Here is a 13,716-nt window from a genome sequence, read left to right as displayed (position 1 = left end):
AGTTGACATACAATATTATATTAGTTTCAGGTGTAGACATTTCTATAACTTATGGTGGATCACCCCAATAAATCTATTACCCATCTGACACTTTACATATTGGGTTGTCGGAAAAGTCATGAAACATTTTTGCAACGAAAAACAGAAAAAATACATCATGACTTTTATGACAACCCAAGAGTTATTACAGCATTATTTATTATATTCCCTATGCTATACGTTACATCCCCATAACTGTTTTGTAACTACCAATTTGTACTTTTCTTTTCTTCTAAGGTTTTACTGGGGAGTTGGGGAAGGGAACAGTGTTGGGGAATTGGGGAAGGGAAACATTGTGTTTTCCCAGGACCCATCAGTTCCAAGTTAAGTGTTGTCCTTCGATCTTAGCTGTGGAGGGTGCAAGCTCAGCTCCAAGTTCAGGCGCCACTTTCAATCTAGCTGCAGGGTGGCTTAGTCCACCATCCCATACGGGAGTCAAACCAGCAACCTTGTCGTTGAGAGCATGTGCTCTCACCAGCTGAGTCATCCAGCTGCCCGCTGGCAGCTCAGAGGCAGCTCAGCTTGGGCACACCTCACTGGCCCATGTGAGAATCAAATCAGCAACACTGTTTCTCAGAGCTCGCACTCTAACCAACTGAGCCACCCGGACGGCCCCCAGTTTGTACTTCTTAATCCCCTTTCCATTTTCACCTATCTCCCCCCAACCTACCTCCCATCTGGCATCCATCAAAATGTTCTCTGTATTTATGAGTTTGTTTCTGTTTTGTTTGTTCATTTATCCTATATCCATATATCATAAATGAAATATGACATTTGTCTTTCTCTGTCTGACTTTCTCAACTCAGCAGAATACCCTTTAGGTCTATCCATGTTGTTGCAGATGGCAAGATTTCATTCTTTTTATAGCTGAGTAATATTTCATTGTATATAGGTACCACCTCTTCTTTATCCATCCATCCATTCAGGAACAGTAAGGTTGACTCCATATCTTTGCCATTGTAAACAATGCTGCAACAAACATATGGGTACACATGTCCCTTTGAAGTAGTGTTTTCGGTTTCTCCAGATAAATACCAAGAAGTGGGATTGCTGGGGTCCTTCTTTTTCTCTTGTACCCTTTGTTTTGAAGTCTATTTTGTCGGTATAAGTGTTGCTACTCAGCTTTTTTGTTTGTTTCCATTTTAATGAAATATCTTTTTCTATCTCTGTACTTTCAGTATGTGTGTATCTTTCGATCTGAAGTGAATCTCTTGCAGGCAGCATATGTAAGGGTCTTATTTCCTTATCCATTCAGCCACCCTATGTCTTTTGATGGGAGCATTTAATCCATTTACATTTAAAGTAATTGTTGATAGATATGTAGTTATTGCGATTTTAAACATTTATTTATTTATTTACTTTTAAAGATTTTATTGGGGAATTGGGGAGGAGAACAACGTTGGGGAATCAGGGAAGGGGAACGGACAAGTTGCTGTCCTTTTGTTCTTCAGTTTAGTTGTGGAGGACGTCGCTTCACTGCCCCATGTTGGTATTATCATTGTGCTCTTCCTGGGTAAGGCAATCAGTTGCTGGCTACTGGACAGCCGCTCACAGCTGCTCACGGAAGTTCATGGCAGCTGTCGGCCGCTCACGCTGGCTGCCAGCCACTCACGGTATCTCATGGCAGCCCATTGCAGTCCCGCTGCAGCCTGCGCCATGGCCGGCAACTGATGGCAGCCCAGCTCCAGACTGAGCTATTGTTCACCATCTTAGCTGTAGAGGGCGCAGTGTCACTGGCCCTCATGTGGGATCTGAACCGCAGCTCCACTGCTCAGAGCCGGCATTCCCAAGCCAACTCTTAACCAACATGCCACATGGCCAGCCTGTTATTGCTATTTTATTAGTCATAGTTTTGATCTTTTATTTATTTCTCTTCTTAAAAGTGTCCCTTTAACATTTCTTGTCATACTGGTTTGGTGGTGATAAACTAGCTTTTTCTTGTCCGGGGAGCTCTTCATTTGTCTTTCAATTTAAATGAAAACCATGCTGAGTAGAGTCATCTTGGCTGTAGGTTCTTGCTTTTCATCACTTTGAATATTTTGTGCCAATCCCTACTGGCCAGCAAAGTTTCTATTAGAAATCAGCTGACAGTCTTATGAGAGCAAGAAAAAACTGCCTTTTTCTTGCTGCTTTTAAGATTCTCTCTTTGTCTTTAACTTTTGGCATTTTAATTATGATGTGGGCCTCTTTGGGTTCATCTTGTTTGGAACTCTCTGTGCTTCCTGAGCTTTTATGCCTATTTCCTTATCCAGGTTAGGGAAGTTTTCAGTCATTATTTCTTCAAATAGGTTTTCAATTCCTTGCTATCTCTCTTCTCCTTCTGGTAACCCCTATGATGCAAAAGTTGATATGCTTGATGTTGTCCCAGAAGCCCCTGAAACTATCCTCATTTTTAAAATTTTTTTTTTTTACTGTTCCAAATGGGTATTTTCTGCTACCTTAACTTCTAAATCATTTATTTGATCTTCTGCTTCATCTGTTCTACTGTTGATTCCCTCTAATGTATTATTCATTTTAGTTATTGTATTCTTTATTTCTGACTGGTTCTTTATTATGTTTTCTATTTTCATTTTATGTTTTCTATTTATGTTGAAGTTCTCACTGAGATCATTGAGCATCCTTAAAACTAGTGTTTTAAACTCTACATCTGGTAGATTGCTTGTCTCCATTTTGTTTAGTTCTTTCTTTAGAGCTTTGTTCTATTCTTTCATTTGGGAAATGTTTCTTTGTCTCCTCATTTTGGCTGCCTCCTTGTGCTTGTTTCTATGTATTAGGTAGAGCTGCTGTGCCTCCCAGTCTTGGTAGAGTGGTCTTACGTAATAGGTGTCCTGTGAGGTCCAGTGGCGCAGTCTCCCTGGTCACCTGGGCCAAGTTCCAGGTGTGTCCCTTCTGTGGGTTGTGTGTACCATCTTGTTATAGTTGAGCCTTAATTGCTGTTGGCATGTCAGTGGGTGGGATTGACCCTCAGGCTGACTGGTTGTGAGGACAGGCTGTGACTACAGGGAAGGAGCTGCTGTGCACGGGTTAACCTTATGGAGCAGGAGTCACTTGAGCAGGACTCTGGTGACTGCCCAGTCTGCACTTTGGGTGTGTCTTTTGTGGAGGTGGTTGGGTGGTGCTCTGGTGTGGTCTGAAGCTGGCCACCAGGTGTGTTGGTACTGGGGCCTCTTGGGAGGGGCTCTGTTGCAGGCCAAGATCAGCCACTGCCTGTGCCCTGCCCAGGACCACTTGGTATGAGCTACAAAGTGATCTGCAAATGGTTGCCTCTGGTCCAGGGCTTGGAGGTGCCCGGGAGAGGCTAAGCTGGGAACCGAGGCTGGCTGCTGCTAGTGCTGGGCTTGGGCTGCTTAGCAAGAGGTACAGGGCACACTGAGACCAGATGCTGCTTGTTTGGGGGTTGTGAACCTTTGAAAGATTTTAGGAAGGTCTTCAGCATGAGCCAAGACAGGCCATTTGTATGGAAAAACTACTGGAAGCGGCTTAGGTAAGTCTGAAAGTTGCGTGGTGCAAGGCTTCAGGGAACCAACAGGGTGGGGTGAATGGTGTTGGCTAAATTAATGGAGACTCAGATGTGGCACCCATTTGTGCATGCAGGCTGGGTGGGGGAAGGGATAAAAAAAGGAACAATATCTTCTGCCTGCACTTCTGTCTGGGAGAAAGCTACCCCTCCAGCCTTCATCCTGATGCCAGACAGTTTCTCCCCATATATTCAAGCTGCTGTCCCAGCTCTGGAGCTCAGAGAGTGTCAGCGAGTAAGTCTGGGCATGGGCCCTAAAGAGGAATGCCTGGAACTCCAGCAGTCTTCTGTCTCACTCAGCTGCAATCTCTGCTGCTTTTCACAGCCAAACGCTATGAAGACTTCTCTTCCTGGCACTGGAACCCTGGACTGGGAGCCTGGTGTGGGTTTGGGACCCCTCACTTCTTGGGAGGGAGACCTCCACGGCTGAGATACCCCTTGCAATTTTTAACCACCACATGTGTGTGTAGGACCATCCCATTCTGCATCTCTACAGTCTTGTGGTGACTTCTTCTGTATTTCCTTTCCTTAGTTATAAAACCTCTGTTCAGCTAGACGTTATGCTTCTCAATGATGGCTGTTCCATAGCTTAGTTGCAATTTTGATGTGGTCATGGGAGGAAGTCAGGACAGCATTAATCTACTCCACCATCTTGACTGGAAGCTGAGGCAGGTACAATTATTAGCCCAACTTCACATTGAGGAAACTGAGGCACAGAGAGATTAGGTTACTTGCTCCAGCTCACCTAGGTGGAGGTGCTAGGATGCCATCCCCAAAAATCTGACTCCAGAGTTTGTGCTTTTCTTCAAAAACAGCCCACAAAACTAGTGTTATAGCACCTAAATATGGCCTGTAGTAATCTCTAATTGTAGAGATAAAACTTCTAAATGTAGAAGTTTGTTATTGGGATCCTTCTTCCTCTAATTGTTTTAACACATGAGTGGCATATGTGCAGGTGGATGGAGGAACAGACAGCATGACTTGGTAGGAAAAAGCTGGAATTCTAGCCATAGCACTTGGCTCTTGAACCTCACACCAGACAAGCATTCAACAAAGAGTTATTGAGTATTTAACATGTTCCAGACGCTCTACTGGATGTAGACTGAATAAGAATTCACTGGTCCTCCTCCTTTCCCTTTACTCACATGTGTAGGCCATGTTTCCCTCATTTCCTTGCAGTTATGTGAGGCCACATGCCTGTTTCTGGCCCCTGAAATGTGGGGGACAGTGATGCACGCCTCTTCCAGGCCTGGTGCATAAACTCCCTCCATCTGAGCCTCCACTTTCTCTCTTCTCTCAACCCCCCCCCCAACCAAGCAAAAATTAAATTTAGAAATTCCTGCTAATGGAGCATAGTAGGTTTTAGACAAATACTTGGTGATTCGTGCGTTTAACTCTGTGATTTCAAAATGCTAACACTTTGAAGAGATCTATTGGCTAGCTGTTGCTGAGACCATTAAAACTGAATTAGCACTTTTTATACTGAATTCCCTCCTAAACACACTTTTAGAGTTTGCTTGGCCAACTGAGTTATGATTGAAGTAAAATTCCTGAATATCATTCATCTCCTATTAAGTCAACTGCCCCTTCAATTATCTATTTCATTTCTAGCAACATAATTACAAAACAGTTTACCTTGAAGTCTTACCCCAATCTTGTCCCAAACATTTCTTCTACAATGTGGGTAATATACTAGTTGCTAGACAGTAAACCATTGTTATCCTCCTAAAATATTTTGCTGCATAGCAAAACTTCCCAGATTTTGTGACCCTGTGCCATTTTTTCCCTGTGCTATAATTTTCAGATAATTATTGCAGTTACTTTTCTTTTGGATTCCAGGGAATGTATAGAACTTGTAATAAACACAATAATTAAAAACTGCTCATCTCGATACAGCTTTCTCAAAGGAGTCCAGAGAACTCCAGGGAAGGGTTGTATAATATGAGATGAGAGTTGGAAAAACAGCAGCTGAAGTGAGACAGAATTCTTAAGTGTTCAGAAGCTTATGTCTGCACATCTAATTTAAAAGATGGACCATCATTGTAGAGCAAGAGGTCAGAATCCTCCAGTGCTTCATTCAGCTTTCAGTGTCCTGACCACAAACAGGTCAAATGATGTCAACTATCAAACTAGGATAATTATAACAAGAAGAATAGAGACTTATAATAAGATGGTTTGCATCCAAAGCACAATGTTATTTTTTGAGAAAAAGGAATGTCTTAGACCTTGACCATCACGATTTGTCCTTCTCCTGGAATTCGGTGGCCCTGTAGTTCTGTCCTACCCTGCCTTCCATTCACTAAGCGTTCTCTAGTGTGGTTTCTGAGTGAGGGAGCACTGTCTGAGCAATAGCAGGCAAGTGGTGTTTGTCTCACCGTGAAGTAATCTGAAGCCTTCTCTGCATCTTTGTCCCTACACCAGAGCTCTGATCTGGACTTGCAGCAGCCTTAGGCTGACCAACTGTCCCTGTTTGCCAGAAATTCAGGGTGGAGGGTGGACGGAGAGGTTTCTGTCATGCAGAACTTCCAATGCTAAAATGGGGAAAGTCCTGGGCAAACCAGGATGAGTTGGTCACCCTGAGCAGCATCCTATACCTGCATTCTTCTTGTGTCGCCTCTCTGATCCATTCTCCACAGAACAGCCAGAAAGGTCAGGCAAATCTGGTCAGGTCACTCCTTTACTGAAAACCCTTTGATGGCCTCTTAGTGTTATTAAAGCCAAACCACTTAGTAGGGCACACAAGGTCTCTGTGGTTCAGCCCCTGCTGTCCCCCTGGCTTCCTGCCTTCTTCCTCCCACCCTACCTGACTCCCCCCAGGCTGGTGAACTCTAGACTCCAGCTACACATGGTTCCGTCAGCGGTGCACGAGGCACACTTCTCATGCCCAGGCCTTCTTCACTCACGCTGGTCCCTTCTACCTGAACACCCTTCTCCACGTCTTTGATTTGTCTGCAAAGTTCTCACTTCCAGCGTCACCTCCTCAGGCAAGTCTTCTCTGATTTACCCTATTCGAGTTAGATACTCATATCTGCTAGGGTAATTTTTGGCTGCTCATAACAGAGACATGACTACTGTAGTTAACAGGATAGAAATTCAATTTCTCTCTCATATAAAATGAATGTGGAGATAGATGGCCCAGGGAGTTCAGCAGCTTTACATGCACTGGAGACCCAGGCTCCTTTCTTTCTCCACCCCAGTCCTAGCATGGTTTACCTCATGGTCCAGGCTGACTGTTTCCACCATCATGTCCACAACATAGGCAAAGAGTTTTAGCTTCTGTATTTGTCTAATTGGCATCAATCCATCACAGGACCAAACTAACGGCCGAAGTTGTTTTTATCTCCCTTGTGATCCACAGCCACACTCTGAACCACTTTTGCATCTGACTCTCATGCACCAAGTCAATGTTTCCCCTGATTTAAACACCCCAGGGCCAGGTCCCAGCCAACGAAGGACAGCCCCAATGTCCCAAAGCCTGCTGGAATTATTCAAACTCGCCAATCCTAAGCTTCTCTTTCCTGCAGAAAACACAAAAAGGCTGTGACCTATGCATTCTCCTTGCCGCCGCTTCTGCATCCTGACCGAACCTGGTGCTCCTCCATGTGGCCCTACATGGCATGGCGTGCCCCCTCCTCTTGGGAACTGCAAGTAATACATTTTTCTCCCCATGGCATTTGTCTCTCCATGTCATTGCTCAGTCTCCTTTATAAATTCAGACCTGGGCACGCATCACAAAGGAAGTCAGATCCTTTCAGGCAGCCGTTCTTGGCCCATGTAATGCTGCAGAGTTTGGCCATAACTAGTCTCCTCCCCACAGCTGGCTTCAGAGTTGCAGTGTTGTCCCAAATAAATCAGAATTCTGGCATGGCAACCTTACTATTTGCTCTCTTGGCACTCTGTGCTTCTCTTGTGTTAGAATTTATCCTCTTATCCCACAATTACCTGCTTACTTGTTTGTGATCTCTCTAAGGGCAAGTTGGTAAGATGAGGCTGGGTTTCGCCTGTTTCCTCGGTGACTGTTGCACCCCTGTACCCAAAACAGTGTCTTCAACATTGTATGTGCTCAGTACTGCAAAGGGAAAGCATGGCTTGCTGTTGACTATTAACTTAGGAACAGAGGTGACACATGGCTTCACTGTTAAGTTAAGCATACCTACATTATAACACGTTTGACATGGACTTGTTTATTTATATAGTCATTGAAGAAATATTTTTGGAGCACCTAAATGAGGCTATTTACCAGTTCTAGGTGCCAGAGACACTGTGGTGAGCTGAACAGACACGGTCTTTCACTCAGTACTATGTTTAGAATAAATTCCTGGCAGCAGATCTAAGCCTTGCTTTGATCACCTTGCTTTTTTCTTCACACAAGTTTAATTCTATGCCTTTTTCAATAAATCTCAACTGAACCACTGGTTGAAACAAGGACACAGTAGGGAATTTTAAATGTCTTTATTCTCATCCCAATTTCCTCTTTAAAAATGTTACTTGGTCATTGTTCCTTTTTAAGTTTTATAGCCCCAAAGAAATGAACAATTGGATAATGAGGGCTGAATCTAAATTCTAATTCCCTTTCCTGGAATGTATCTTTGTAATACTCTGTACTATTTTCCTTTGAACTTTGGATATTGTAGGAATTTATGCAGAATAGGTTTTTAGAGTGAGCTGAACTACACAGCATCACACAGTGTTATTTTTCCTGGTCCCAGGTTCTTAGATTTAATGTATGGTATGGCATAAAAGCCCCAGCTACCATCATCTCTCTGGATAGATTCTTCAAAGACATTTTACCCTAAACCTGATATCTGAGAAAATAAGTCCACTTCCAATTAATGACTGCCTTTGTGATTTATGCCTCGGTCTTAATTTATAAAGGAAACTGACTGATGACATGGAGAGGTAAATGCTGTTAGAACAAGAATTAATTACTTGCATTTAGTTCCATTTTTCAAAAACCTTTTCTCTGCTCACCTGCCTTTTTGTTTATGGTAATGGTGATAGAAATAAATTAAAGCTAGTATATTCTAACTTTGGGGCCTCTCAAACAATATATTACCAGTTTATTGGTGTCAACACAAAGAGGTATACTAGCATAACATGAAACAGGGTCTCCCAAACAAGATACCACTGTTTTTATTAATTAATGTCAGTGCAGTGGCATCAAAACACAAAATACTCTTCTTTATCCATTTTCCATTTTCTGTTAGACTCTTCTTTAGACACGTTCTTGGAAAATTCTATCATTTCCTAGTCACTTTCAGTAATTCAATTCCGGTCCCATCTATAGCTCCAGTCTAAACTTCATCCTTTGTCCTCCCCTAGCACAGGCCAGGCTTATGGCTTAGGGATTTGGAGATAGATGGAACTTCCTCTGGGCTTTCATTTCTTTCCCTATCCCACCTGGAGTGGAAGAAGGGGCTTGTGATCTACCGTGGGAACTGCCCCCTCTTCCATACTCCAGTTTCTTCTATGTGCCAGGGAAGCCAGCGGGGGGAGAGACAGATTCTGAGTCTTTTTCTGACTGCTGATCCTCTTTTGGAGCAAATCAAATGAGATATTTTATATGTCACCTTGGCTAGGCTGTGGTGCTCAGTTGTTTGGTCAAACAGAAGTCTAGATGTTGTTGTGAAGGTATTCTTTCTTCTTTCCTTCCTTTCTTCCTTCCTTCCTTCTTATTTTTTTCTTTTTCAATTTTTCAATTACAGTTGACATTCAATATTGTTCTATATTAGTTTCAGGTGGTAAAGGTATTTTTTTAGATGTGATTACCATTTCAATCAGTAGACTTTGAGTAAAGCAGATTATCTTCCATAATGTGGGTGGGCCTTATCCAATCAGTTGAATTCCTTAAGAGAAAAGACTGAGGTCCCCACAAGAGAAAAGAATTCTGCTTCCAGACTGCCTTCTCAAGACTGCAACATCAACTCCTGCCAGAATTTCCAGGCTGCCAGCCCACCCTGCAGATTTCAGATTTGCCACCTCCCACAATCGTGTGAGCCAATTCTTTAAAATAAATCTCCTTCTCTCAGAAATGAGCTATCAAGCCATGAAAAGACATGGAGGAACTTAAATGCATAGTACTAAGTGAAAGAAGCCAATCAGAAAAGACTACATACTGTATAATCCCAACTAAATGATGTCTGAAAAAGGCAAAATTGTGAAGACAGTGAAAAGATCAGTGGTTGTCACAGTGTGTGTGTGTGTGTGTGGCGGGGGGGGGATGAATAGGCAAAACACAGAGGGTTTTTAGGGTAGTGAAAAGACTCTGTATGAAATTTAATGGTTGTGAATACATATCATTATACATTTGTCCAAATCCATATAATGTACGACACCAGACGAATAGATATAGATGTTCCATACGTAATAGCTTTACTATGAATATGATCTGAGGTTCATGAACATGGAATCAACTCATAACCCATCCTATCAGCAGTAAGCATATTTCACTAATGGCTCTTCTGTTATAAGAACAGTTGAATGTGTGGTGTGCTATCAAGGAGTCTAAAAACTCTGAATTGTGTTTTAAAAACATTCCTGCTATAATCACTCTTTAGTTTTCCATGTTTCGAAATTGGTACATGAAAAAAATATGGTGTATTTTTCCTAACTCCAAGAAGATCTGAACACTTTTTATACTGGTCAAGTTAACTTTGAAGAGATTGGTGAAGTCACAGAGAGAGGGTTAAATATTAAAAAACTCAATTTCCTATAACAAACATGCAATGAGTAAACACAATTTCCTACAACAAACAAACAAACAAGTAAAGCCCAGATGTGCCATGACCAGAGAGAAGGAGAACTGGGATATAATGAAGTTGTTTCCATTCCCTGCCCAGCCCCCATTCCCAGATGGCAGGAGGAGACAAAGGGGTGTCCTTTTCTTCCTGTGGGGGAGGATGAGAAAGAAATGCCTTATGATGATATTCGAAACTCACAGACCAGGGCTTGGTCAGATGTAATCAAGTCCTGTTATCTTTACTTCTGTGCCTTACAGGACAGTGAAGACTGGCTAACAAAGTGTTTTTTGTTATTTTGCAACAATACCACCACCTTATATTTTCTGTGATTTCTGTAATTAAATATTTTAAACTCCATCCATACATTATGGCTGGATGTTTACTGTATTACACAGTGTCAAAGTTAAAGCTATAAAACATTTACTCATTAAAGTTTTCAGAAGGAGAGATTCTTACAAATAAAATATTTAAATTTATGATGATAATATACAGCGTACATATTTTCCAAAAAGGACTTTTACCCCCACTGACTTCTGTTTATATTGCTGATGTCTTCATGGTATCTGACTGGTAATATCCTCCAGCCATTTATCTTTTTTTTTTTTTTTTTAACAGTTTGAGGTATTAAGTCATTTTATTTATTTATTTATTTCGGAATTGGGGGCATGAGAACAGTGCTGGGGAATTGGGGGAAGGGGAACAGGCAAGTTGCTGTCGTCTTGTTCTTCAGTCTAGTTGTGGAGGATGTCACTTCACTGGCCCAAATTGGCACCATCATTGCGCTCTTCCCGGGAGAGGCAGATCAGTTGCCGGCTTCTGGACGGCCGCTCACGCTGGCTGCTGGCCACACACGGTAGCCCAAGGCAACCCACTGCAGCAGGGGCTGCAGCCTCCGCCATCGCTGGTGACTCCAGGCAGCCCAGCTCCAGGTTGAGCTGTTGTTCAGCATCTTAGCTGTAGAGGGCAGTGTCACTGGCTCTCATATGTGGGATCCGAACCGGGGTCCTCTGGCCTCCCAAGCCAGCTCTTAACCAACGCGCCACTCGGCCGGCCCTACCTTTCTTGTTCTTTAAGCTCAGAATTGGACTGTATACTTATGCAGGTTCAGAGTGCAAATTTGCTCATAGGCCAATTTCTGTCTCAACATTAACAATTATTCTTGTCATACTTAAAAACCATCTACACAACAAATGGCTTTTACATTTCTACTGTGTGAAAGGCACTGATGGGATGCAGAAAGATGATAAACATATGTCTCAAAGAATTTACAGGAGTCCCCTGAGGAAGACAGGGCAGCAGTAATACGGAATGTAATGAATACCTTTGGACAGGTATAGATGCAGACCAGGACTGTGCAGAGGTGGAAGAAACTGTGTGCACGTGCTCGTGTGTGTGTGTGTGTGTGTGTGTGTGTGTGTGTGTGTAGAGAAAATTAGGGATAAGGGAAGGATTCTTGAAGACAGTATTTAAACTGATATTTTATTTATTTATTTATTTACTTATTTATTTATTTATTGTTAGTTTCAAGTGTACAGAACAATGCAATAGTTATCCTTTTCACCCTTCACATAGAAACAACCCGCCTCCCCCAAGATCTTTTTTTTAATCTTTATTAAATTTATTGGGGTGACATTGGTTATTACATTTATATAGGTTTCAAGTGTACCTTTCTATAATAAATCTATATATCACATTGTGCGCTCACCACCCAGAGTTAGCTCTCCTTCCATCACCATATATTTGACCCTTTTTTCCCACTTCTACCATCCCCCTTCTCCATTACCCTCTGGTAACCACTAAACTGTTGTGTGTGTTTATGAGTGTTTGCCTTGTTAATTTTTTTTAAGTGGCTATTTTCTTTCATTAGCATCACAATTTCTTTATTTCGGTAAACTTTATTGGGGAACAATATGTTTTTTCCAGGACCCATCAGCTTCAAGTCAAGTCGTTGTCTTCAATCTAGTTGCAGAGGGAGCAGCTCACTGGTCCATGTGGGAATCAAACCGGCAACCTTGTTGTTCAAGAGCACGCACTCTAACATTGAGCCGTGCAGCCCCTCAGAGGCAGCTCAGCTCAAGTCACCGTTTTCAATCTAGTTGCGGGGGCGGGGGGTGCAGCTCACTGGCCCATGTGGGAATCGAACCAGCAACCCTGTTGCTCAGAACACGTGCTCTAACCAACTGAGCTACCTGGCTGCCCCTTGTTCATTTGTTTTATATGCCACATGAGTGAAGTCATATGTCTCTTGATTTTTGTGTCTGACTTATTTCGCTTAGTATGATAATCTCGGGATCAATTCACCCATCCATGTTGTCACAAATTGCAGTATTTTATGTTTTCTTACAGCTGAGTAATATTCCATTGTTTATATGTACCACATCTTTATCCAATTACTATTGAAGGACACTTCAATTGTTTCCATGTCTTGGCCACTGTGAATAATGCTTCAGTGCACATAGGGGTACATACTGGTATAACTTTATGGATAAATGTTTTCATATATTTTTGGGTAGATACCCAGAGGGATTGCTGGGTCATATGGTAATTCTATTCTTAATTTTTTGAGGAACCTCCATACTGTTTTCCATAGAGGCTGTACCAATTTACATTCCCACCAGCAGTGTATGAGGGGTCCTTTTTCTCCACAACCTCTCCAACACTTGTTACTCCTTGTCTTGTTGATAATAGGCATTCTAACAGGTGTGAGGTGGTATCTCATTGTGGTTTGGATTTGCATTTTCTTAATAGCTCGTGAAGTTGAGCATTTTTTCATGCATCTGTTGACCATTTGTATGTCTTCTTGGGAGAAGTGTCTGTTCATGTCCTCTGCCCATTTTAAAAGTTGGATTGTTTGTTTTTTTGTTGTTGAGTTGTATGAGTTTTTTATATACTCGTATTTTGGATGTTAGCCCCTTATTGGAGATGTTGTTTGCAAATATCTTCTCCCATTCGGTTGGTTCCTCTTTGCTTTGTTGATGTTTTTATTTTGCTGTGCAGAAGCTTTTTAGTTTGATATAGTCTCATTCATTTATTTTTGCTTTTACTTCCCATGTCCTTGAGGTCAAATTAATAAAATCCTCTCTGAACCCAAGGCTCTTTAAACTTAAATACAATGCAGTACAAGTGAATTATATCCATAAGTTTAGTTCCTTGGTTTCACTAGTCATATATATATATATATATATATATATATATATATATATATATTTTTTTTTTTTTAAAGATTTTCATTGGGGAGTTGGGGGATTGGAACAGCGCTGGGGAATTGGGGAAGGGGAACAGACAAGCTGCTGTCCTGTTCTTCAGTCTAGTTGTGGAGGACATCGCTTCACTGGCCCATGTTGGCACCACCATTGTGCTCTTCCTGGGCAAGGCAGATCAGTCGCAGGCCTCTGGACGGCCGCTCACAGTGGCTGCCGG

Source organism: Hipposideros armiger, unplaced genomic scaffold (genome assembly GCF_001890085.2).
Source record: "Hipposideros armiger isolate ML-2016 unplaced genomic scaffold, ASM189008v1 scaffold_70, whole genome shotgun sequence".
NCBI classification, from domain to species: Eukaryota; Metazoa; Chordata; class Mammalia; order Chiroptera; family Hipposideridae; genus Hipposideros; species Hipposideros armiger.
The sequence above is the reverse complement of the archived record's forward strand: the minus strand, read 5'-3'. Positions refer to the sequence as shown.